The sequence below is a fragment of the Solea senegalensis genome, linkage group LG13 (genome assembly GCF_019176455.1).
Source record: "Solea senegalensis isolate Sse05_10M linkage group LG13, IFAPA_SoseM_1, whole genome shotgun sequence".
NCBI classification, from domain to species: Eukaryota; Metazoa; Chordata; class Actinopteri; order Pleuronectiformes; family Soleidae; genus Solea; species Solea senegalensis.
This window is the reverse complement of record NC_058033.1, coordinates 10,856,384-10,882,596: the sequence shown is the minus strand read 5'-3', so window position 1 is coordinate 10,882,596 and position 26,213 is coordinate 10,856,384.

Genomic DNA, 26,213 nt, shown 5'->3' with positions numbered 1-26,213 from the left:
TCTGAAAGTTCATCTTCAAGCCGCGGTGGAAGAATGTAGCCGAGTCTATTTCACTTAATGACTTGTGACACTAAGAATTGAGTTAAGTTTGCAGTTGCTTTGAAGTGTGAGTGAGATAATCCATCAACATATTGTTACTGTTGTTGTGATTAACAGGTCCGGAGACCAAAGGACATTGATTTGTGTCGTCTCTTAATGGAATGGCACATTCCTGTTAGCTCTTTGGCCGGTGGAGGGTGAGGTAGAACCAGCTCAAACCGGTTTATAAAAAGTGAAATGACTCATCATACAGAGGCCGCTACGACAACCTTAATCCTGTGCATTTAACAACCTATGGTAGATGTGAGCAGCCATAGATCCACTTACTGTACATTACTGCAGACATTAATGCTTTTTAGTGGCTTGGTAAAAGGCACATGGGTGTTCCCCTCCTCACTCACCGTCCATCAATGCATAGAAGCACCTCTTGTCGTATAGCACGGCCGCTATTCTGATCAAATCGGTGATACGTGAAGTGAAATTACTTCAGTATATAAAACGTTAGAAGCTTTTATCAGCACTCTGCGATGTTCTACACGTGTAGGAATGGAAGTTTTTATAAGTCCATTTTTATTCTAACGGTGTCATGTATAAGCTTTAGTCTATACATTTACACGCACAGTTTAATAGAGCTATGGTCGTAGTTCGTGTACGTATGACTCCGCCTCCGTAGGTGGCGCTGTATCGCTCTATAGGCTAGTGCCCATTGACTCGTATGCGCAGAACGCCAGGTGCGACTCCAGTCCGACTATGCATGCAGGAGTAATCGGACTATGATCACCTTATCCAGGTATGTTAGTCCTACTAAGACAAGCTCAATTTTATTTACTAGACATTAAGAAAACCGAATTATGGTCTTAGTCAGACTAAAATCAGACTTTTAACAAGCTGACTGAAAATCTATCCATGTGTTTGCCTCTGATATTTGAAAGTCACATTTTTAAAAACATCACTAAACATCAGGAGTCAGGGAGAGTTTATTTTATTTTAGTTTACAGTAGAAATAGTCAGATCATACAAAGTTTGCTCTCTATATGTTTTAACTTTGGTAGAATTTGGATTGTCCAGGAGTAAGTCAGACTTTTCTATTTTCAGATATGTTATGTTAGGAGATAGTGTGCCAGTTTTCCCTTCTTCAGGGTATTGGATTCAACGATTTTCGAGTAATAGATGTTTTACTTGGCAGAGTGAGGGCCTGGAGCAGCTTTATACAACCACTTTGTTTTTTTTGGTTTTTTTAAAGACAGCATGGCCCAAATATAAAGCCTCCAAGTTCATACTTGACTCCTACATATACACTGCGGAGATTCTACACTTCATACATTAAATGTGTTACAAAATATTGGCTGTGAATATTAAAAAAAAAAAAAAATACAACAACAGTGGAGTGAGGAAATTGAAGAGAAATAAGAGACATTTTAAATGAAAAGCAGATTTATCTGTTTGCACAGCAATAATCTTTTTTTTTTTTACTGTATATCAATTCATATCAAAACAAGCACTTTTTTGTTCATTTATTGCAAGTGACATCAGAGTTTTTATTTACATAGACAATTTATGGCTTTGCTTATACGATCACAATATAGTGCCATATGTCGTATCCTCCCTCACCCAGTATCTGGATATGTATCTAGGGCTCTCACACCTTGGTTAACATCAAATTGAAGGACTTTTCAAGGTCTTTCCAGGACCAAATTCAAATACCGAAAGTGCTGACACAGCTTAAGATGGGAGGGCAACTTGTAAGAGCTGCTTTGCGAGTGGTGTCACTTTTATTGATTTGCAGCGCACTCTGCATCTGGCCAAGTGACTGTCCTTGGGCTCTTGGTCAAGCCAGTTATTTTTTTCTTTGGTGAGCCAGAGATCTTGGGATTTGCATTTTCCAGGCAGCACATCATTTCATCACGATACTTGCTTATTGTTCTGCACGGGAGACCGCGTACAGTGCCCACAACACCGCTAGTAATTACGACTCAAGTTTGAGCGCATGAAGCGGTAGCTGGTGTCGTAAAAAGACAAGGGCACATCGGGGCTGGGGCACACTTACCTAAATATCAACTTAACCTCTTTCAAGCACAAAAGCCTTCAAGGATTTCAAGGACCCATGGGAATCCTACACAGCCTTAGCAGTAATTGGTATTTCAAATCTTTCCAAATATTCCCATCTCGTGCGAGTGATGAGCTTCACTATTGCTGTACCTCTCTCCCAGACTCAACCCTGCACAGCCACGTAGTTACTCGAGCAACAACATAGCCGGCTACACCTGGCTTCTGGCCCGTGATTATGTCCAGTTGTGTTTATTGGCGCAGGGAAGTTGTGAAAACGTCTCAGCAGTATCGTAACAACACTGTATCTCAGTGCTAACGGTTGGGGTTGCACTTCAGGCACCTTAGTTGAGCTACTTTAACCTTACTATGTGCAGAGACTGGTGGGTAAACCACTTCCTCATCCTTGCCTGCACTGACAGTTTGACAGTATAGTCATGAATGCAGTGTATACTTACACTAACAGTCTATTTTATTCCTTCTATTTTCCTTCTTTCCACTGTAACCAATTTTCTTAAATTGTATTTAATCCCCACGGTCCAAAAAATTCCGGATTAGGCAAATTGGACACTGTGAATTGACTGTAGGTTTGAGTGTGAGAGTGGAAGGTTGTTTGTCCTTATGTGGCCCTGTGATGGACTGGCGTCCAGGGTGTAACCCATATTTCACCCTATGTCAGGACATGACCCTCATGTGGAGGATAAAGCAGTAGATGGATGGATGCATTAAAACTACTCAGACTTAATGACAGATTTTGCCTATGGCCTGTGCCAAATGATCAGATGAGAGCAGCCACACTGCCCACACGAGTTCGGGATCTCAGGTGTTTATCATGAAGTGTTTGCAGGACCGTGAAAATGCTATTATTTATGACAATTTTCCCCCTGTATGAAACATAACATCAGCCCTCTGTGCGAACAACCGAGGTGCACAAGACCCAGCAGTTTAGCAACACAGCCATTATACTCGGCACACATATCCAGTGTGGCACTCGGTGTGGAGAGCGCGATTGATCATCAGCAGTGCTTTGCGGCTCTTTCCCTCTATCCACGGTGGCCCAGGCGTTGGAGAAGAAGTAGCTTTGTCAGATGTTTTAAGCACATGAAAAACCTGAACTATTATATTATTATTATTTATTTTTTTGAGTGCAATTAAAACCCAGTCAGCAAATAAACGTTGACATTAATCTGCCGAAGTCGCATCACTCTGCTCCAGGAGAGAGGAAAGCGTGGCGGCGAAAAAAGTGCGGACCAATCAGCATCCCTCACAATAAATCAAGAAATGATTTACATACACACACACACACACACACACACACAGTACGTTTGAAGTTTAATTGGCAATCTCCTAATTACATCAACTCATTACGTTTTGTTTTTTTTTCCTCGGCGGTAGTAAAATAAGCACCTGGCCTGAATTAGCGCCACCCATTTCTTATCTTATATAACAGAACAGGCCTAAAGTCGTACTTTCCTTTGGGAGATTAAAAAAAAGCAAAGTTGGTTGAAATCAGCGTTCCGGCGAATGACGAGTGATGCACACTGGTGTTCAGTAGGACAGATACGTATCAAGCGAGAGCTGCAGAATTACCTCGGCGCCTCTGACTTGCCTGCTGTGTCACTGACAGGCCCTTCATAATTTGGCTCCCTGCGCCAACCCCCACCTCCACCCCCCTCCGCCCCCTCTCCCGGGTGGACAGATAAGCAGCAGAGATGGCTGATGTGCTGTCTTCACCTTGTGAACCAGAGCACGGAGAGCCAAGTGTCAAGTGACTGCAGGCCTGTCAGGGCAAAGGTGCAGTCCCCCCTCCTTCCCCTCCCCTCCCCCTCCCCTTCCCTCTCTCGAAGTTGCATTGTCTCCGGTGCCATTTTGGGACACGGATGAGCGAGTTTGAGAAAACATGATAAGTGATAACATGATTAACCAAGCGTTTTTGAGGACAGGCGGATGCAAGTCGATTGCGAAAAGGACTCGGTCTCTGCTTATATTTTTATTTCATGGCTACAAGTCAAATCAGGGTAAATTCAGCTGCTGTCTTATTGTATCTGCTGTATAATGAGACCCAATCCAACGCTTGGCTTTGCCTATAACAGTGCTGTGCAGTGCACATCCCCCAAAAACTTTTGTTAAAATAAATGTTCCTAAAAGAAAGAACAAGGGGAAAAAAAGAACCGACTCCTGCTCTGATGCTGCAGGTACAATAGAAAGAGGGAGAGAGAGAAGGTGCAACCTCAATGGTGAACATATTGCTCCTCTGCATTGTTTGGTAAACAGGTGGTTTGATAACACAGCACGAGTAAAAGATCAAGGAGATTGCTGATATCCAATCAGTGAAAAGAAGAAGAAGCCCAGATCAGCTTTAATATGAAACTTGAATTCAGGATCAGTACATCCTGACATAATTACCCATACTGTATTCAGTGCTTGCCGCTCTGCGACGCTTGACTTGACCACATAACTGAAAGACGTTTTGGTTTTTACACTTTTATGTTGTTTATATTGTCTGACTTCGTGCTCATGTTGGGGCCCAGTGTCAACCCATCGTGATGTTTAAGCCTTTAGTTTGTGACCCGTCATTTTAGAGCCTTATCTTCAGTGTTTTGTCAGAATAAACCGTCGCTGGACCAGTGGGAGAGGACACGACTGAGTTTGTCCACTGCGCTTCCTATACCATATTGTTGTTTTTTTTGTCTGACTTTTAAATGGACACATTATTGGCACAATATCGTCATCAGCAAATATTGGCTTTAAAATGTATGTATAATGTATCAGATATCGGCAAACACACTAAGATCTGCTGATTATTATTTGTGATTATAATATTATTATTATTGTTGTTATTATTATTATAGTAAATGAATATAAATAAACAAACCCTACACATCCCTTTTAAATTAATGTCTAATCACGTTCAAGCCCGTCCAAGTGTTTTTAAGTCATCGAATTCATTGAATCATGTATGAATTGATTTGTGTTAATACACTCGGCACTTACAATATTGCGCACGACTGAAGTGTTGCAGGTTGGCCTGATTGAACGGCTGTTTTCGTTTTAGGAGAAACAAAACAAAGGCCTACCCTCAATTTGTGTAGCCATTTGGGAGAGCTGTGTAGAAGCATGGTGCCTGTTATTCAATAGAGAATGTCATTACCGCTGTAAAGCTTTGACATGTCGCCAACAAGAAGCCAAGGATAAGTGTTTTGCTTTTACCACACACTGCTTCACTTCTGAGTTATGTTTCCAATCTATCAGCCCTCAAGCGAGATGTATGTGAGCTGTAAAAACATTAAGATAATAAGTAACTCCTGTTATTCTTGTGTTCTTTCACAATCATAGACATCGCACGCGAAAACAGCGTTTTTTTTTTCTTCTTTTCGCTTGATAAGATGAAGGTTTTTCGAGAAGAAATGAGCCACGTTAAATTATTCATAGCGAAGAAGCTACTGTTCTGACTGAGCGCAGTTCCACAGGTCTGCGCGTGAAGACGGAAGAGTTTTGGGAGGTTTGAGAAGAAGGCTTTCAAATGCACACGGCTTCCCCACAACAGTGAGAAGAGTTTCTTTCAAAAAAAAAAAAAACCATCAGCTAAATTGTGCAAAATGGCTTCACGTCGGGTGAACGTTTTTGATGTTGCATCTGGTGCTTTAATCTCTTTGCAATTGTTACATAAAGCGGCAAGTTTTGTTATGCTTTTTGTTCCGCGTCTTTCCCTTTAACTTTGTTTCCAAGATGGCTTCAAACATCACTGCAAGTTGCAGCTAACTACCTCCTGCCTCTCTGTTTAATTATGCTTCAGACATTGACCTGGAAACCGCAGTGATCCCCTACTGTGATGATAGGGAGTTAGTTACAACTGAAAAAAAAAAGAAAAGATATGACTCATGGCAGCTCACAAAAGGCCAGGATAATGGGAATGAACGTGGTGAGCTTACGTTCTCTGCTTCACTAACGTATGATTTGAGCCAGACACAGGAAGCTCTTCTGCTTCTTTATCAGAAGGGTCGTGCGAGGGATGCTGGTGCCAATCCCAGCTGACATAGAGCCATTGCTCTTTGCTCCAAAACAGGTCACAGTGTCACCCTTGGCATTATTAGGTTCCGGTTCTGCACATGGATATTCATTATCTCCCTTATTAATACTTAATGAATGCTGTCTGAACACTGAACTTCATGTATCACCATTGCTTAGAAACTGTAAATGAAGTCTTTCTCAGCTCAGTGGTCCCAAGTAATTAACATGTCCATGGAGTTTACCTCTTATAAACCCGTACATAATCCCTATTATGTGAGCGTCGTCCACTTCACACAAACTAAATTCATTATAGCGCGCAGCCACTGGAGTGAGCAGACGTTGTTCTTAAGTGATGCTTTGCTTGAAAAACAATGGAGGTCAGTGGAGGTTTTGTTCTCACTCAGTGGGAAGTGAGCACAGGTTCAGATTTCCCTTTTGTCCCTGGAGTGTTTCAGACATGGCTGCATTAAAAAAAAAAAAACCTTTCTCTCATTTAACAAAAAAAAATCAAATTTCATCAAATTTGAATTTTAATGCATGTCTCTGCGGCGGTAATGTGTGTACAGAACGTGGAGTGTAATGGAAAGGTCTGTTTCTAACAATTCCCTCTACCCAGGCACGGAGTGTTGCAGTTAAATGTGAAATGGGATTGAAAGAGGCTTACGCAACACGGTTAGACCATTAAGTTCAAATGCTTTAAGTGGCTTTTTTTTTTTTTTTTTTTTTACACCTCTTCAGCCTTTGATGGGATAATACGGTTGATCACTGACTGAATACGCACCTGAGAATCGGGGGCCTTGTTCTTTGGGAGTCCACCAGGATTGGATCAGTCTCCTTCTAGCACATCCATCTTACACAGACTGGGGGTTTCAGCATTTTTCTGCTGTCGTAAATCACTGAGATAGTCATTAATTTTTTTTTAAATTCCAGAAACCTATATGCCATGCCGCCGCCGCCCCACCAGATCCTTCACTTTTCAGAGCCTGCGACATCCATTACGGGCTTTCTTTACTGTCCCCTATCTGTGCATGTTTGGCTGCACCTCTCTGATATCATCAATACTCATCAGCAACACCTTCCATTCACGCCACCTTTCTGCCAGGCAATTTATGCTCCACTGCTCTCACTCCCCCCCGCATCCCTCTTGTTCATCAAACGCAAAGTTTTCCCTTAATCCCGTTAAGTCAGTTGTATAAATATGATAGCGTCTACTGTAACTGTGGGGATTTAAGGCAATGGGGAAGTGTTTGAATCCTGTATTCTTTTGAATGGTCACTGCGGGGGCTCCAGAAGTTTCTTTGTGTGTCTGTGAGAAAGTCAACTGACGTCTTACTCTTTTTAGTTCATTGTCAAGATAAGATAAGATAAGAAAAGATAAAATAAACCACAGTGGATATACAGTACAGTGGATTAGATCTCAGTCAGTCCCATCCCTGCTTTTCTTATATGGTTTCTTCTGGTGACATCAGGGTGGGTTCATATGATCAAACCCTAGTTATGCCTTCAGCATCACTTCTGGCTAATAAGAACCGAGGCCCGCCGTGGGACTGTGGTGTTGTGATCAAGTACTGTACTTCTTTTCTCTCCAGGCCGGACGGATACACAAGGATCTAAGGGTAGAGAAAGTGCCATACAACAAGCCATTATCTTAAAATTCAAATTAATGGGCATCATTAAGCCGAAAGTTGACCATGCGCTTGAGAAGGTCAGTCACCTCCACAACTTTCAGAACACTTGCATGTGTGTCGCTCATCCGAAAGTGCCGTTTGTCCTTCATTTCTCTGACTTCTGTGGCATACATTAGCAAGTCATTTTGAGGGATTTTGTGTTCTTGTTCAACCTCAGTGACCACACAGGGTGATTTGTAATGGTAAGTGGTTACAAATTTCACTTGGTTGAGGTTCAGCTGAATAATAATCAACGCCGTTACATTAATTGACGGAACAGCAAACAGCCGTACCGTGTGACGGCCTGTTTTCATATCGGTTTTTTTTTTATCCACTCTGACCTCCTCCTGACTTCCTTCGTCCAGTCCTTTCCTTGCTTCCATCAGAGCCAGTACACCTCATGCAATAAGAATAATAATAATAATACTACTATCACAGAAGTGATATCAGCATGGCAATTCCTAGCATGAGAGGAATGATGAATCTGACATCCATGATCTCCGAGGAATAACAGTAGCAGCAAATTGATTCAGTTAAATTACAACATGGCAGACATCAGTGTCTCCGCATGCAGTAATATCCCTGCCTGTCAGTCAATAACACTATTTTCCACAGAAACATCTGGTTGTGGATCCTCCGAGCCAAAAGCTGAACACATCTTGCAGGATAATGGAGTAGTGAATAGCGAAAAGTCATTTTCTTGACGACAATTCATTTCAATATTTCCCATGCGCTGTGTGCAGATAAGTACGTTTAGATACGTTAATTAATGACTAAATCTGCCTAATTGCTGACCTCCCCAGCATTATTTGCTATCTTTTGAATATATCATGGTGATTACGGCGGCCGCTTGTTTCCTGTAGTAATAGCAGTTATTTGTCCGTTTTCTGTTCAAAAGTAGGACGTCCTCGCAGAGGTGATTGAGGTACTACTTGTAAGGACTGTATTTTGTGTACACGTGCTGTCATGTGGTCAGGCAGGAGCTCTTTTGTTGTTGTTGTTGTGAGTAGCAGGACTAGACACTTTGAGGTCGGGGAGGTCAGGGGCGCGTTAAAGTCATGGCAAAGTGGAAACCAAAATAGAAGAAATAAGTACGTGTTGTAGTCACTGGAGTATTGCAGTTGAGGACACTGTTACATGTTTTGCAGAGTCTTGGCAGAGAGGGACTAACAGTCTCCTCGATGCAGCCTCTCACAGTCGAGTGCTGCCGTATGATCTGAACGGTAAGCACTAGCTTTTCATATGCGCCACTCGGGATTGCCCTCATCCCCGAAAATGAGACGTCTCTGACCATTTGTTAAGACAAAGTACCGGCCTCCCGTGAGCAGACAAATCGTCCCATTGTCTCCCACCTCTCCTCAGGTCCTAGACCCCCACGTGTCAGTTCTCCAGTGAAACAGATCCTCCTTATGGGAAGACTAGGGCAGAGAAAAGTGCCTTCCGTTGATTCTGATCCCGAGCGATACTTAGAATCATGGAAGTGAAATTGCCGTTTTTCTTTTATCACATTCGAAGGGGCTCAACGAGGACGGACCGATGTGCAGATGACAATCGACGAATCCTGGCGGTAAATAAGCCTGTTTTTGGGACTCGGCTGCTAGCAGTAGCTTATGAGCTCACCGCAATGAAAGGCCTCCTACGAACATGTCTGTCATGTGCCAAACAATGCGGTACAGTGATTATTTTCAGATTAGCAACTTGTGTATTCTGATCCGGGACTATTTGCGGTGCCCCCATCTGCCTTTTGTAATGAATCGCCGGCCTCTCCAACAGGCTATCGATTGGTATACGGGCAAAATGGATGGACTTTGTTTTCATGCAACTTCTGGACAGGAGAGTGAAAGTCAGACGCCTTGCATGGTAAAAGCTCCGTCTGCCGTCCGCTCAAACAGAAGCCACGGTCGTCAACGCGAGGACATCCATCTCGGGGAGATACACGGCCGCGGTGTGTGTAAGTGAACACCTCACTCCCTGCCGTTCTGATTGATGCTACCCATTTTTAATGCACACAGTTTTGGTGTGGCTGGTTTGAGTGCGCCCAGAAATCAATAAGTGCCCTTGATTTATTATCGCAACCAGATTTCACTTGTCCGAGGACAAGGAAAGGGAAGAAGGGAATTTGTCTGAGTCTGCCGGTTGATGCTGCTCATTAATATGGATAAACCTGACTACAAGTCATCAGGGAAGAATGTCATAGCACATTAGACAAATAAGTGGATGAAACCTGTGGCTGTAGATGAATTGATTTGCTACATATTGATCCCTTTCTTTCTCCACTGTTAATCACATCGTGGTCCTGTTTGGAATTTGTGGAATTATGAGGTGTTGCATATTTTAAGTGAATGGGACTTGAATTTTGCTTAATTTAGTGTGTTTTTAAACGCTACACAACTCCTGGACATTTTGACTCATTTTAATTGTTGGTATTTTTATTTGAGCTCATATTGGACACTTCAATGGTGTATTTTCTTGCCTAGCACCCTTTAAAGTCGCTATATGAATAAAATATTATTATTATTATTATTGTTAGCATTATATTTCACAAAAATAATACATAATACCTCCTTGGCTGGAGGCATGGGTTGTTTCTCTCCATCCATTTGTCCATCTGTTCTATTTTTGTGAACCTAATATCTCAAGTGCATCTTGAGGGAATCCTTGTAAAGTTGGCACAAGCATCCACTTGGACTCAAGGGTGAACTGATTTTTTTGGTGGTCAGAGTTCAGGGTCACTGTGTCTTCAGAAACTGACAAAGTTCAACTTCACAGTCTGACTGTGCAGATTTGGGTTGTCAAAGGTCAAAGCTTCATTATTTAAATCATTTCATATTTTCGTGTGGAAAAAAACCCAACAACTATTAACACAGTAGCATTTGGTCAGTTTATAGTGGGACAGCCACATGTGATTTTTTATTTTTTTCCCCCCCAACAACACAGCAGCGTGATAAAACCTGACTTCACACACTCACAGTTTATCACGTTGACATTTGTGGAGGCTGTGTGCAGCTGCAATCTTCTACTGTGCTGGCCACCGAGCAGCTCTGCCGGAGCAGTTGGGAGTTCACTTCCACGGTCAAGGACACATTGTCGGTGATGGCTGCTGAGAGGTGAGGTGCTGGGCAGCTTTTTATACGAGGTGTTGTGTTGAGCCGCCGATGCACAAGTGTTTCTCAAGTCATTGAAAAAAAAAAAAGGGCAACAAAAAAGGAAGGTTAAGATTTGACGCAAAAAAAAAAAAAAATCACGTCAATGTCCTTCAGACTTGTTTGAACTAGAGTTTCATTGATCGTGATTAGCCAAGTGCCGTAGTAGGAGACAACAAAGAGGACGGTAACCATGAACACATGGCAAAGAGAGGCACTTTTCTAAGATGTGGACGACTGATACCTTTTCTCTGGAGTGATAGGCGAGACTCGCCGAGATTGAGTACAAGTCTGGAAAGGGTGTAATCAACCTACCTCTTCCGAGAGATGTGACAACGGACGTAGATTCAAATGCCTCTCTACACAATCAGACCAATCATCCGGATGACATATGCAGAGGGACGGATAACGTGTCGGCAAACATGCTTTCTTGGAGCGATGGGAAATGGAAGCAACAGCTGAACCAAAAGACAGCCGCTCTTCGGTGGGGCGCCGTGTTGGATGTGTGCAAAAAGATGCTGCTCCTCTGTCGTCATGGCGTTAAGCCCACCTCTAGAGTGCCAGGGCAGATATATCAGTTTGTGAGATTCAGCTGGGATCACTCGGACCAAGGTTAGATAATAAATGGAGGGAAAAGCAGCGAGGTCCTGTAAAACATTTCTGACATACACTGTTTAACTTTGGAAAATCAATAGAGACAATTTAGCAGAAGGCGTTCCTTGTTTATTAGAATTGGTCCACCCGAAACATTTCTTGCTTCTTCTTTTTTTCCCCGGTTTGTCTTCCTTTTTGAAAAATGTCCGATCATGTATGTGCGTTCCCCTTGGTACCCACCACCGCTTGACTGATGATTGTGTCCAGCAGTAGGCAACTAAGACTGTTGTATCTGAAGTATTTAAACCTTGGATCAGGCCATAATGTCTCATAACTCCTCATAATGTCTTTCACACCACTGAACTCTGGGTTCACTCCTATGTGAGTGTCCTACGTATGCAGAGGCTGTCTCGCAACTCATACATGGCTTTATTGGAACCTTTCAATCCTATATGGGGAAATGTTCTGTAATCGTAGGCTTCTCGAAATATTTCCATAGTTTCTGGTCATAAATATCAAAGGAAAAATAATGAAGAAAGAAAATAGAAGTCAGTTAGGGCTGTCCCTTTTTTACGTGAAATGAGGTTAAAGCTCGGGGGAAGGGTCAAGTTTGAGATGTACAGCCATGTACAGTGTTATGCCGACCAGTTTGTCAGCGTGTGGGAGGATGATAACGTGCTCTAAATAATATTCTGACAGGATCTAATTAATTTCTCTGTGTAGGCCACTATATAACCTTTACTGTTCACTCTCTCACTGCCAGACAAAAGCCTAATGGTTGGCTTGAAGTGCAATGAGCCATAAGGAAGATATAGACTATAATGATCACTCGGTAAAAAGTGCTCAATAGAAAGATTTGAAGTTGAGGGTTAAAGACTAAGCTATAAAAAAAGCGCCTACTTTTCACCCCTGTGTGATAAAAAGCAGAAAAGGTTACATTGATGAAGCATTTAATAAAAAGGTACTTAATGTCCAGAGTAAAAAAGAATGTGGAAGAAAGTGAAAGTGTCTTTTTTTTTTCTTTCTTTTTTTTAGGTTTTATACACCTATGGAATGTTGATGATTCTATGATAAGATTGTAGCTACTTAGTGTTGCAGCACATGAGCAGCCTGTCGAAAGACACTTTATGTATTAGTAGAGCTGGGCCGTGTTACCCAGAATCTACAGTATATCATAATAATCATAATTTCAACAGTTGCGGTGCAGTTGTGTGTGTGTGTCTGTTAACGTCCGTACTCTAACACGTTGTTTTCTACTAAGGAGGTGAAGTAAAGTGCTTGTTGCTGCGATTACACAGTTAATTCCTCAGCTAACCCCTTAGCATGTGTGGTACAGCAGGGAAAAGGGTCCCACCTTAAACAGTGGTTTTCTTGCGGTATATGAAAACGACCATTTTGTGGTATGAATCTGTATATCCACCCAGCACTGTGTGGACCCTCGCAGCTGGCCCTGTGATTTAGTTTTCGTAATGCTGGTGATTTCTGGTCCGGGTCTCTTGTCTCACATGTGAAGTTTGGTGCAGATTGGTACGTGCACGGCAAAGTTACAGAATTTCACGTTCGTAGAACTGTTCCAAGGTTGGTCTCTTGTGTCACGTATGGAGTTTCCAGAATTGAGAAATGAGATCCTTTCGGGAGAAGAAAAATAAATTCCATGAGTCTTTGCATCACTGTGCTCCGGCCCTGATCACGCCCCCATCTCTCTATCTGTCTATGAAGTGTTATGTATTTTGTCTTTAAGTGTACAAACCATGTTGTCTAACATGATGATGTTAGGAAGCCACTGCAACTCATTCCTGTTCACACAAGCATGTTCTTTAATCAAATGTCTCACGCTAGTTCCCTTTTTATTCATCTGCTCCTTTATTAGAACTCTCTCTCTCTCTCTCTCTCTCTCTCTCGTTCTTATGACCTTTTCTCTGTGCATCATTTCTAATCAGTAGTTTCAGCTCCGTGTTTTTCAGTTGGATTCACCTTAGCTCATAAAAACTAGTCATCTCAGGGCTCAGAGAGAAAATCAGCCTCCTTGTGGGGGCTATCTAAGGTTGCTCAGTAGGGAATCATTCTCTCCTGACAGACACTCCTTAATTGCTTGTTTCAGTTAGGAAAACAACACCCTGATTCTTCATTCTCCTCACCCCACTAGTGTTATCTTTTTCACCTCCCCAGCAGGGTCCTTCTACAAAGTTTCTAAACGTACCCAGTGTTCTTCCTGAAGTAGACATCTCTGATACAGATAGCGACCAAAAAAAACTTCCTCAAAACTGAAAAAAATCAGGTTCTTCTCCAGAAACTCTCAGAGGTAATTTGTCAACTTCAGCGAAGATGGAGATTCTGAGCGGCACATGGAGAGCAGCTCTCTGATTCTGTCCAGAATATCAGTTTATGGATGTAGGGCCAACATGACAACCCCGCCGCGTAGTGGATGGCTCAAGTGAAGTCACCTGACAAGCACAGATGGCTAACCTTCAAATCAATGGAGTGAAGAGAGCATGGATGTTTAAACTTAATCTAAAAGTGGGTGATTCAAAAAAAACCCAACAGAGGAATTACCAGGATGGTGCTGGAGGAGGAAAGATGCCTCTATTAGGACTCAATTTGACCCATTAAATCATGGCAATGTCTCACTTTATTTGAAATTAGTTTTTCATAAATGGAAAGGAGGGGGATGTGAATAGGTGTGGCAGGTGACAGATGATACCCAGTGTCCAAATCTGAGCTCGATTTGCAGGGAAAGGTCTTTCCAAATTGTAATTGACAGGTGTGGAAGTGGGAGGGGGGAAAATAATATTGGACATGCGCAGCTATCACATCCTGGCTAGATAATCACGGTTCAAGTAATTTACTGTTGCCATGCTAACAGGATGTGGGCCACCACCTCAGAGTTTGCATTTCCATGCATTGTTTTCCTAATCTGATTTAAACCCAGTTTGAGCTACTTCGAAAATCTTGCTTTTCTAATGTTTACATGGCTCTAATGATTCTCAAATTGTCAGCTTTCAGGCAAAACTGGCAAAAGCAGGTGGCTGCCTGGGGCCGGCCCCAGTTTGGGCACTCGGAACAGCTCATTACATTAGTCCACAGCCATAAAATTTTGCGAGAACCTCCTTAAATTTTATGACCGGCACTGCGAGTGAGACTGCCCTGACAAGCCTCTAACTTTTGCCCCGAGGCCCCCCTGTCGTCCTTAAAATGCACAGCCTTGCTTCTGAGTAAAACATCGCTATTTTTTACTTTTCTGCAAGCCATGTACATTCTGTACAAGTCAAAAATGATTGATTTGAACATTTTCCCCAACACTGTTTATACACGTCGTGTCAACTTTTATGGCTGTGACAGCAAGTTTTACAGCTGTTCGGTCTGCTTTACTGCTGTGGTGACAGTGTAAGTGGGTGTGTTTTCTACGTATGGTCAATACCTGTATGTATATATAGGCTCTGGTGTTGTTCTGTTGGTTTTCTCACAATCTCATCATTTTTTCCAGAGGGCAACCATTTACTCCTCAGCACCACGGCTGTCAAACGTCAGGCTGTTATTTGTGTTTGTTTGTTTTTTTTTTTGTTCATCCCTGTGCATTGGCGTTCACATGACAACAGCATAAATGATCAAGCACATGTGGAGCTGCCGTCCATTCCAGGCACAGTGAGGAAAACACTTTTAACTCTTATTTTGATCATCACAGTCAGGCGCCACGTGTGAACTGTAATGTGCACGCCGTCAGTATTCCGGCAGCCCTCCGTGAGACACATTTCATACATTCATTCAGGCCTCCGTGGTAACAACTGAGCCGCCCATGCCGCCAGTCAATATCATGCTTTGCCCATGTGATGCAGTCAGTTTACCTTTTACACACAGGGAGTGTCAAACAGCCGTGCCTTTTTTAACCCCTTGTTTCTCTCTCCGTGAATTGAATCTGTTATCGCTGCCTCTTCGTTATTTAAAAAAACAAACAAACAAAAAAAACAACAACAGGAAATTAGATTTGTGTGTGTGTCAGAGGCTGATTGAGTCAAATTGCCACAGAAATTGAAAAGTTAACGTGGGGAAACTAAATAAGCAACTGACCATGAATTATTCAATCACTCTAAAATATCAGTACCAGAACATCACTCAACAGAATCACAATTTGTGTGATGTTCACATTGCGTTATATCCATCATACCACCCGACGTGAGCACATGTACTATGTAATGTATAATATTTGCTCATTTGACCAGTTTTTTTTTTTAAATCAATTTATGAATGGAAGATGAAAGCAACCTCTGCTTGTAAGCATGTGTTTCATCCGAGAAATAGGCCAATCAGGGGAGGGGGAAAACAAATACTTCTCTCGTAGCGTAATCACCTGGAAGGGATAATTACGACACCTATCTTCGTGTTGTTGTTTTTTTGGATGCTCTCCCCAATCTTAGCAAAAACTAGCAGCACATCTCAACATTGGGCTCTCCGTGGCATGAATATGGAGGAGATGGACATTAAACCTTGTGCCGACTGTCTGCTGTCCCTTACTTGGCATCGGGTATAATGAGACCTGTGGAAAAAACAGACTGTTGACAGTCACCCGCTTGGACTGTGCGCTAAATTTAAAGCCGTCAAGTGGAGGCGGCACATTCGGCTCCTGCGGGGGGTCAAAGCTCTCATGGCCGTAAAGGTTTAATTACAGGACTCTGAGCTTGCGAGTGCACACTAGCATGCATTGTCATACTATATATGGATTATGGAGAACAGTCTCAGCACATGCTTTTGTACACACATTTAATGGTGCATAAATTGAATTTAAAATGCATACAATACAAGCTACAGTCACATTTAAATTTCATTAGGACGGGCATTTGTACCCATGAAGTACATACATGGTTGAACTCTTTCACAGGCTGCTACTTTCCTATTTTACCTTTGAATCCTGGATGACTGAACAGCTTTTTTTTTTTTTTAAACTTTGAGGCACTGAGCTTTGTTTACATCCTCTCTACTGATAAATCTGTGTCACAAACCAGAAAGGATGCTGCCAGAGAAAAGGACAGGTGCAATGCACCGCTGACAGGTCCATAGTTTACCACAGGAGGTGGATAGAAAAGCAGCAAGACGAGAGGGAAAGGCTAAAATGTTGATGCCAGGAACTGTTTTTCTGCTGGATCAAAATATTTCTCCGAAAATACTGGGTCACCGGTTTGATTTCTGCTGAAAAACCACAAATATGTGCATAGATATGAATCCATCTGCATGTTTTCCTTCATGTCTGTGTTTGGTTTTCTGGGGATACTCTTGTTTTTTTACCACAAAAATGTGCACGTTCGGTAAATTGTTGACTGGATTGATTACAGATCCCGTGACCTCAGAGTAAAATATGGTATAATTAAATCGCCGGTGCTTAAATGGAGGTGATTTTTGTTGTTGTTGATGTTGTTATTCTGCCTCTGCTTTGTGTAAACACAAACAATATAGCACTAGTTATATGCTGAGTTTGCTTTGTCAAGCAATACTATCAGACCTGACGGGGCAGGAATGTTAACACAAGATCAGATTTGTGTGCAGCTGATGCAAAAATGGTTCACTATTATATATGTTCTATTAAACCGACGACAAAGACATTTGTTTGTATGTAAAGGTTTGCAATGTAGCTTTGCGAAAAAAAGGTAATACCATGCTGCCATTTTTTAGCACTTAATTTAAAGGTGCAATAGGAAAACATTGCTGGAGGACCAAGTGATAAAAATATCTCTTCTCATTTTTTCACCCCACAGGAAAACCTTGCAAAGATATGAACGAACGGATTTGGCAACATTCTCAGCTCTGAGATGCTCCACTAAGGGAGCTACATGCTTTTGTGGAGACCAAAGTCCACAAACATCGCTGTCCGTTGGTGTTTGTACAGCATATAAACAGAAACAGGCGGCTACAGATTGCTTTGGTCCCACGTATAGCATGTCTTATATAAATCTCTATGGGCCATTTATTTCTGCTTTATGGGAGAAGAATGTTTGTTACATAGTTGGAGAAATGTGTTGTTGAAATAGCTTGAAATGGCTCAAATGTGTTGTTAATAGCTTCATGGTTTGAAAGGTCTAAAATGACTGCGTTGGACTGATATCGGTATCGACAGACACTCGAGTTTGAGATATTGGTATATCAGTATTGGACATGAAAAACAAGCTAAGATATTCAAGTCAGTGTCAATCAGAACATAATTATACTCACTTAGAATATGAGGTAAATTAGAAATAAACACTTTTCCTTTGCAGCAGTTTTCAGCTGAAGTGCAGTACAAGTTTTTTTTTAAGTGACCCATTCCCCTGCTTGTGTGTCAGAATGAGCCACGACCTGAGCCACCCCTTCTTCGTGTTGCCTCATACACGACACGGTGTAGCCTCTGAGTTTTATTTCTTCACCTGATGCCATTCTTGTCACCCAGAAATCCATTGTAAAGACATAGTGGTGGAGCTCACAAAAGGGGGGAAGGAACGAAAGTCTTTTTTTTTTCTTACACTCATAATCACAGAGGAAAGATGGAGCACTGCTGAATGTTGTAAATAATACATAACGTCTTAAGTTTGGAAGGAGCCACAAATAGTATGGTGATTTTCGTGACATATTATAAAAACTCCTGGCACGGCGTCCCGGCAGATTAATACTAAAACAGGTGCAAAAGTGCTTGAATAAATCACTAGTGAGGCCTGTGTGCCCTGGTGGATATAGAGGTAGATACTGGAGGTAGATGTAAAGCTATGAGGGAGTATGGAATCAATGATGTTGTTCTCTTTTAAAGTGTCTCGTGGTCATTGGTCTCCTCCACGGGTGGCACATTTTGCCCGACAAATAAAACAGAAGGCTTTCAGGTCACGGTTGCACATCTGATAAAATTAGCTCCAGAAGAAGGGCAGGGCCACCTTCACAATCCTTGATAGTGGTCTGTCTTTCCAGTGTGCTTTTGGGGACACTCAGCACCCGGCTCCAAATCCGTTCCGCTGTCTTAAATGAACTGAGCCGCGTCACTTTGGATCAACGCGGCGCCGTCAGCCCCCGAGCAAGAAAAGCAGCCACGCGCTTACTTAAAAAAAAGTAGGAGCTTCACAGACTTTTGATGTTTTGATAGGAAGTATTTTTGAAATACGTTGTCGACCAATGTTTGATCGGGCTGCTTTGAAAAACACTGCTTACATTATTCTGGAGGAAAAAAAGGAAAGGATTTGCTTTTAAAAGGCAATCTTTGAGAAACAGACAATGTATAACATCGACGTTATTCATGAAATTTTCAGACTGGAGGGAGCCATGTGGCCTTGTGAAAGAAACATTAGCTCACTTTAAATTCACTCTGACATTCTTTTCAACGTCACTGTCAATAAACACCAGATTTTAGACAGGTCACCATTTTTTTTTTGTTAGCGATGACTATCAGAGTCGTCGTGCACGCTCCGATTGATTTGTATACAGAGATATTGAGACTAAGCAGGAACCGGAGTGTCGGCTACAAGAGATTACTTTGTGTTTGAGAGGCAGAAAATCTGATATACATAAACATAATCTCTTTGTCAAAGGGAACGGGGTTGATCTGTCAGAGGTTGGGGGTCCGTTTCACATAATGAAAGAGTCTCAGATTGGTACATTCCAAGGTACAACAGTGTGAAAAAAGGGTTTTAATTCATTTATTCACACAGTTTCAAAGAATTTGTATCAAAGGACGTGGCGCACAAAGCCCGCGGGGCAAATTCAAAGTGGTTCCCGTCTTACACGTTGCATATTAACGTAGCACTTTTAACAGCGCGGTAGTAGTTTGACATGGGTAAGAAACCCTTTAGTCGAAGGTGTGGGGTCATCCACTGTTTTTAGTGAAATATAATTTGCTATATGTGTGAGTGCAAATCCATTTTCATCCACTCCGATGTTAGAAGTTTGACATTTGACAAGTGAAGCCTTGCAATGCAGAATTACCTGGTTATGTCCTTTGACTGTAACTGTAGTCACTTTATGACGCCGCCGCTGCCGGTGAGAATTTTTCTTTTAATTAGTTTGTTCATAAAAGGCAAGGACATGCGAGATGTGGAGATAAACAAAGAGACAGATAACGGCAACGATAACGACAAGATTTATGGCACATATGCAGCGAGGCGGGACGCGTGTTTTTTTATCTCGACAAAGAAACCAACATTGATTCTGCATGGCTAAACAATCAAGGGGCTTTCTTTATCGGCATGACATGGCGTAGATTTAATGGGGTAAATATGTGTGCAACAACACTTTATTTAGTGGGAGTAAGTCACACATATGCAAGTTACAAGTCAAGTCGTGTGAGTATAGAAGATGAAGATGAAGATGATTTCACAGATATTCCACATTTAAATTATGCAAAAAAAAAAGTCTGCTAGAGTTTTATTTGTATTTACATATTGTAAGGACCGCTTCACGGTCCCCTATAACAGAAAAAGATATAATTAAATATGTAAAGAATACTGACATTAAACCATGGAAATGCAATTCAAATATTAGGCATAAAAAAATGGCAACCAGCTGACTTCCCGTCTTACTTTGTGTTTGTCGCTCGGTTGCCAGGTTTATACCCAGGGCCACAAAAGCTGACCCCCAAGTCCAGTCTGAGGTCATGACCTTTGGGTCTTTTACCAACGTTAGTCAAGCAAGTCTCAAGTCAGACTTGTCACGTGACTCAAGTCCCCCCCCCCGCCCACCTGTAAATACATGTCATGCTTTACTGTCTATTTGACCATACCTTTCTATTATTCTATTCATCTCTCATGCTCCATCAGAGACTTGAAACTTGTGATTAAGACCTCAAACTTCTGAGGAAAACATCTGCAGAGAAGTACATTTACAAGCTAATGTTCTCATAGACTTACCCTGCTCGCCATTCCGGATAATACAGGGCGTAAGCACTTCAGCATCATTTCAATCTGCAGACCAGGAGACGATATCCATTTTTATACACAGTGTACGCCAGAAGGTGCCTAAAAAGCACCCTGATCAGATTTCTAAATCATCTCACTTGTCTCTTTTTGACATGAAGGATCGCTGACACTATTCTGAGCTCATGTCTGTCTCATTTTCTCTGCTTGCATATGTAATCTAATTCCCAAAGCACATCGCCGCAGCAGCAGAGCGATGGCGTCATCTGATGTGAATTAAGACGTTGGATTTCGAGATCCGCGCGTGAATTCATCCCAGTTTGTTTATTTTGCATGTTTTACAATTTTTTAAGCGAACTGCTTGAAAACCCATTTCCTCACTTGGAATGGATGTGCTAGGTAGCAGATGCTTCAATATCAGACGGCAGCACACACACACGCATGCACACGTTGGACTGAAATCATGCCTCCATCGGCTCTGGCTTGTCTGTCGTACAAATATCGATTTACAGGCCTGTTATAACTTGGCTCCGAAGAGACCTCTGGACTTTTATAGGAACATGATAAACATCATCAATCTTTGTACACCCTTCAACGGCTGCCAGATGCTCCATAGCCCTTTAATCGCTTGGGATTCAATAGTCCAATATACCACATGAACGGGTGCTTATGGTACTTTGGCCCTCCGTGGTCTGGAGTCCATGTTGATAATGTCAATTAAGTGCACCTGCTAATTTTAACACCATCCAACGTGGTTTTGGTCCTTCTAATATTACGTTATATTCCAGTCTTTCTATGCCCCGATTTAAAAAGTAAAGGGTACACAAGTAGACAAGCACAGTCTACACCGGGGCTGCCAAGTAATTGTTTCCGAACTTCAGTTCTTTTATGGTACCGACCGGAATTCTTCGATACTACCCGGTATCGAAACATGCCTTGTTTTTCGTTCCTAGTGATCAAGATCTGATCATGTTATTGTTATGTTTTGTGTTCTAATGTCAAATAGGGAGATAATAAGACATTGATTTTAATTCTGTAAGTTTGTGTGAGATCCTTAGTGAAAATGACTTGTCACTTTTGTTGTTTTTTTTTTTATGTTAAAACTGCATTTAGTTTAAAAATGCCAAAAATGATGTACCATAATGTGTAATGTAATTTTCTTTTTTATTAATTCTATTATAAAACGGGTATCGAAAAAAGTATCAATCAGGAACCGGTATCGAAATGAAGGTATTGGTATTGGTACCTGTATTGAACATTTTTTTGATTGATACCCAGCCCTAGGTTTGATAAACACCGATCAACATTTTTTTCAACGTTTTCTGACATTTTATAGACCAGATTAATTGATTATGAAAATAATCGTTAGTTGCAGCTCTAGTCAAGATAGTCATGATGATATTTCACAGCATTCCAAATTAAAAGTGCTTGTTTTGATATGGAATGTCTTATATACTTCATGATAAAAGCATATTATTATTATGATGCAAAATCTGAGAAATAAATCTAAAATAAAGTAAATAATAATAATGCCGACAATTACATAATAATAATAATAATAATAATAATAATAATAATAATAGTTATTATTATTATTATTATTATTATATGTATATATATATATATATATATATGTACATATATATGTGGGCCACACGGTGGTGTAGTGGTTAGCACTCTCGCCTTGCAGCGACCCTCTCGTGGACGACAAAGCGGATAGATGATGACTGACTGACTGACTGACATATATATGTATATATATAAACACACATGTAATTTCACGTTGAATGTAATAAATTTAATAATGCTACATGTAAAGTAACAACAACAAGGAGGTCGCGGACCATGTTTCACGATAACATGAGATTAAGTTGTGGGCCGCATGTAATTGACTTGGGGGGGCCGCCAGTTTGACACCTTTGGTCTACACAGAATGGTAAAACAGTAATAGTGCTGTGTCTTCTCATTATTCATTCATTCATTCATTCATTAGCTACTGCTCCTCCCCTGCAGGGGGATGTCTCTATGTCTCGACCCGATTCTGCCGTGACATTGTTGTGCATATTATGTCAAATGCAGCGGGAGATGGTTTTGGGTCAGATTTGTTTGCAGCAGTAGGGGAAATGTCTGGAACATTCAGGTGAGGGGGTGACACCTGTTTCACCCACTCGCTCACTCGCTGTGAATTCGCCGGAGCGTCTCCCGCTGTGTCCTCAAATGGATATTATTCTGAGATTTTCAGATACAACTTTTTGGAGACGCTTCCGCAGCCTGTCAGCGTAATCTCTGCTACACTTCCAGCTGTTGTGATGCTGATGAGTTAAATTGGCATGAAATCTGTTTTTGACTGCTGTCGTTTTTAAATTGAAAAAGTATTATTCGGTGGCAGCATATGGATAATTGGATCTTACACGTGAGGATTAAGCTATACTATATACTATGCTATATTCCAGTGTACTGGTATTAACAGCACCACAGCCTGCAGCCTCCAAATAAACAAGTACAGTTTTCATGATGGGAGGAGGTTCTGCAGAGCTGCTGGGTTAAGCCCCTTTTCCACCTATTGGTCCCAGCTCACCTCGCCTTGCCTCGACACGGCACGGTGTAGGTCTTGCCGTGCCCCACTCTGTGGAGTAATGACATGGAGCTGAGTCAAAATGCCATTAGGATTCATCCTCTGCACATTATTAAAAATGATTCCCCTGCAGTTACGAGGTGTTTCAGTTTTTTACTCATTTGGAAGAATAGTGCAATCATTATAGAGTCTTTCTTTCTTTTTCAAACACCTCTCATGTTTTATTATGGAGATGTAGTGGCAGTGTCCTTCCTCCTGAACAGGCTCTTTTTTTTGTTAGAGAGCCAAAATAAGCATTAATCATGGTTTCGCGATACGATTACAGAACTCCGTGATAAAGCTCCTATTTGTCGTTAAACAAAACAGAATAAATATTGGATGACGGACGCCGCACAGATGTGAAAGTAATGTGTGAGTCAAATACAATTAATTTCAGTATAATAGAACTGTATAAGGGAAGGTGCAGTGGATATTCTCTGTATGGGGGACATTTTCAAATGTCACCACCATTGTCTACTAAAATCAAGTAATTATCTTAGATTTAGAATTTGCATTTACATATATGTATATATATATATATATATATATATATACGTATATACTGTATGTCAGTGGAGTGGAGGAGTTAGGCATGACTCAGAGTGTTATACCTCCATGCAACAGATCAGCTGGATGATCAAATTCGAGAATAATTTGAGAAACCCTTCACTGTGAACTTCCTGTTTGAGATCTTCTCATTAAATAAAGCCCCAGAGTGCATTCTACAGCCAAATTGGCTGGCGATGAAGTGACGGTGCCACTGTAGCATGTGGACTCTAACGTTGATTGATATTCCAATGCATATGAGTTGATCCGACCACAGCATGTGAGTCGGAGTCAGAAACCTTTCGAGAAACTGCACGTACACTCACAGCAACAAGTTGACCTTCATGTGTTAACATTGTAAAGAGCAGAAATCCATCCGGACTCATGTGTCACACCAATGCTCCATATCACCGTCACTGTCCATGAGTAAGATCCCGACGCGTCATCTGTAACGCGTCACGCTCCCATCTGTGGAGGAGTGATGTACTTGTATGTGAAACCTTTCACACCTCGTTGCCACAAAGCACTACGTGAGTCGGCTCGGGGTGCATTCATTCTTTTGGGACGACCCAAGTGATCTCCAATGCGTCGTGAAATGCCTCCCGATGTGGTGTTTTTCGGTTGCCTGTGTATGTTGGGGGGAAAAAAAAAACAAAACACTGCAACTCTTGCAGTAGATCAACTGATTGTTTGTGTTCCAGGGAGTTTGCATAACGACTAGAAAATTGGCTTTTAATGAAGTTCAGTTTTTGATTTGTTGACAGAGAAAAAAAAGAATACTAATATGGACATGTAGTGAAAGTCTAGTTTCACAACACCTCATGTGATGTTAGTCTGAGGTTAATGACTGTTATATGAGGTTAAATAAGAATAAAGAACATTAATAATCGTTTTGACATTACAGTGGGAATTCAACCTATATTATTATTATTTAACCTATTATTATAATATTATATACCTATATTTTTGGTCTTTTCAAACCTGGGAAATCACACATTTTCCAATAAAAACGAAGCACCGGACCTTTTTTTATTGCTCCAAGATGGCCCATCGTGGTGATGCTGTTGAGAAGGGAAAAACAAATCAAAACAGCGTTTAAAGTTCAGAGCACTGCTAAAGATTCAGGTGGGATTTTTTTTGTTTTTTTTGTTTTTTTTGTATCTCATTCTGTTCCCGGCTCTCTGAGTGCGTCTGACCTCACTTGTGTTCAGGTTGATGAAAAGTAGCTACATGACTTCAAAATATCAATTTATCTTAATATGACATCCCTGTTTGCCGCAGAGAAGAATGTCAGGAGAGTGCTGGGACCACTCAACCGCCAGGTAAATCAAATAGGATGGAAACAAATCAGGTTTTTGTTTTTTTTTTCAAAAAACTACAGAGTGATAGCTAAATACACCGAGTTAAATAGCAGTGTTGGAATTTGTGTTATTTTACTCGATTAAAAGGAGGCCTTTCAGGCTTAGCTGAAAGGAAAGAATTTAAATGGAATAAATCCTGTTTGTGCGTTTTATATTTCTTTTGTAAAAAAAAAAGGTTGTACGTATTAAAAATAAAAAAAGCTTGTGGAATCTTGACCGGACATAAAAGCATACAAAGTATGTTTGAAACTGGTGCAGTGGCCATTAACGTCGTATGAATACCGGGTGGTATTTCATTTCTCCGGTTACCGCGGCGGCGCAGGCGATGATGAGCTGATGGTTGGTGGCGTGGCAGTGTAACGAAGGTCACCTGTGGGGATTGGCTTCGTCCGTGTATGAATGTTTTTGAATGTCAGCAACATGCTGATGTTGTTCGTGATGTGAAGCGAAACACTTTGAAACGAACGACCTTGATCTCAGGGTCAAATCAAAAGCTGCCGAATCACTCGGTGGAATTCCATCACTAATATAAAAGTTTGCCATAATTGTATACAGCTTTAAAAAAAAAAATGTTCTCAAGGTTCCTTTTTATTGTGCCAAAAAAGTTTCAAGTTTGTCAGGATTTTAGACTGAGTAACAAAATTACAGATTGCCATGATGATAATGGTGGTGGTGGTACGGGGTGTGGGTTTCTTGTAAAGCCTGGGGGAGGATGCAAGCTAGGTGTGCAGTCTTTGACCCATTCGAGCTAAAAATAGAATTAATTAAAACAATTCTGAAGTGGAATCGGTATCTCCATCTGATCTGGGAACGGTGTTCTGTCCCTTAGAGGATGGCGTGTTGTCTGATTTCATCCATCTTACCAACTTACGATCAGAGAAAATGCACATAAACGCCAGAAAATTGACTCCAGCAGCCTTTTCTTCCCCCCTAAGTGTTACGAGGCAGCGGTAGCAAGTAAATGGAGCAAATTACACAGTGATTTATCATTTCCGATCGATAGCAGTCGCCTTACTTAATCACCTCGGTCAACGCATGTGACAACGAGGAGTTAGGGGCGTCCTGTGGAGCTGCTTTTAATAACTCTCCTCTGCAAGGAAAGCCTTCCACGGGCGAGATTGAGATCATTGTCAGTTAATGGTTAATATTCCGAAGGTGAAGCACATGAGACAGAGCAACTCCAGTTGGTGGATTTTATTCTAATGGGAATAGTAAATGGCAGACTGTAGGTGGAGGATTCTGGGTAGTGGGGCGAGCGGTTGGTGGAGATATATCTAATCCAGATAACAAGGTACCACAGCATGGTAACATCAAGGTGTTTCATTGCTGCACTGCTT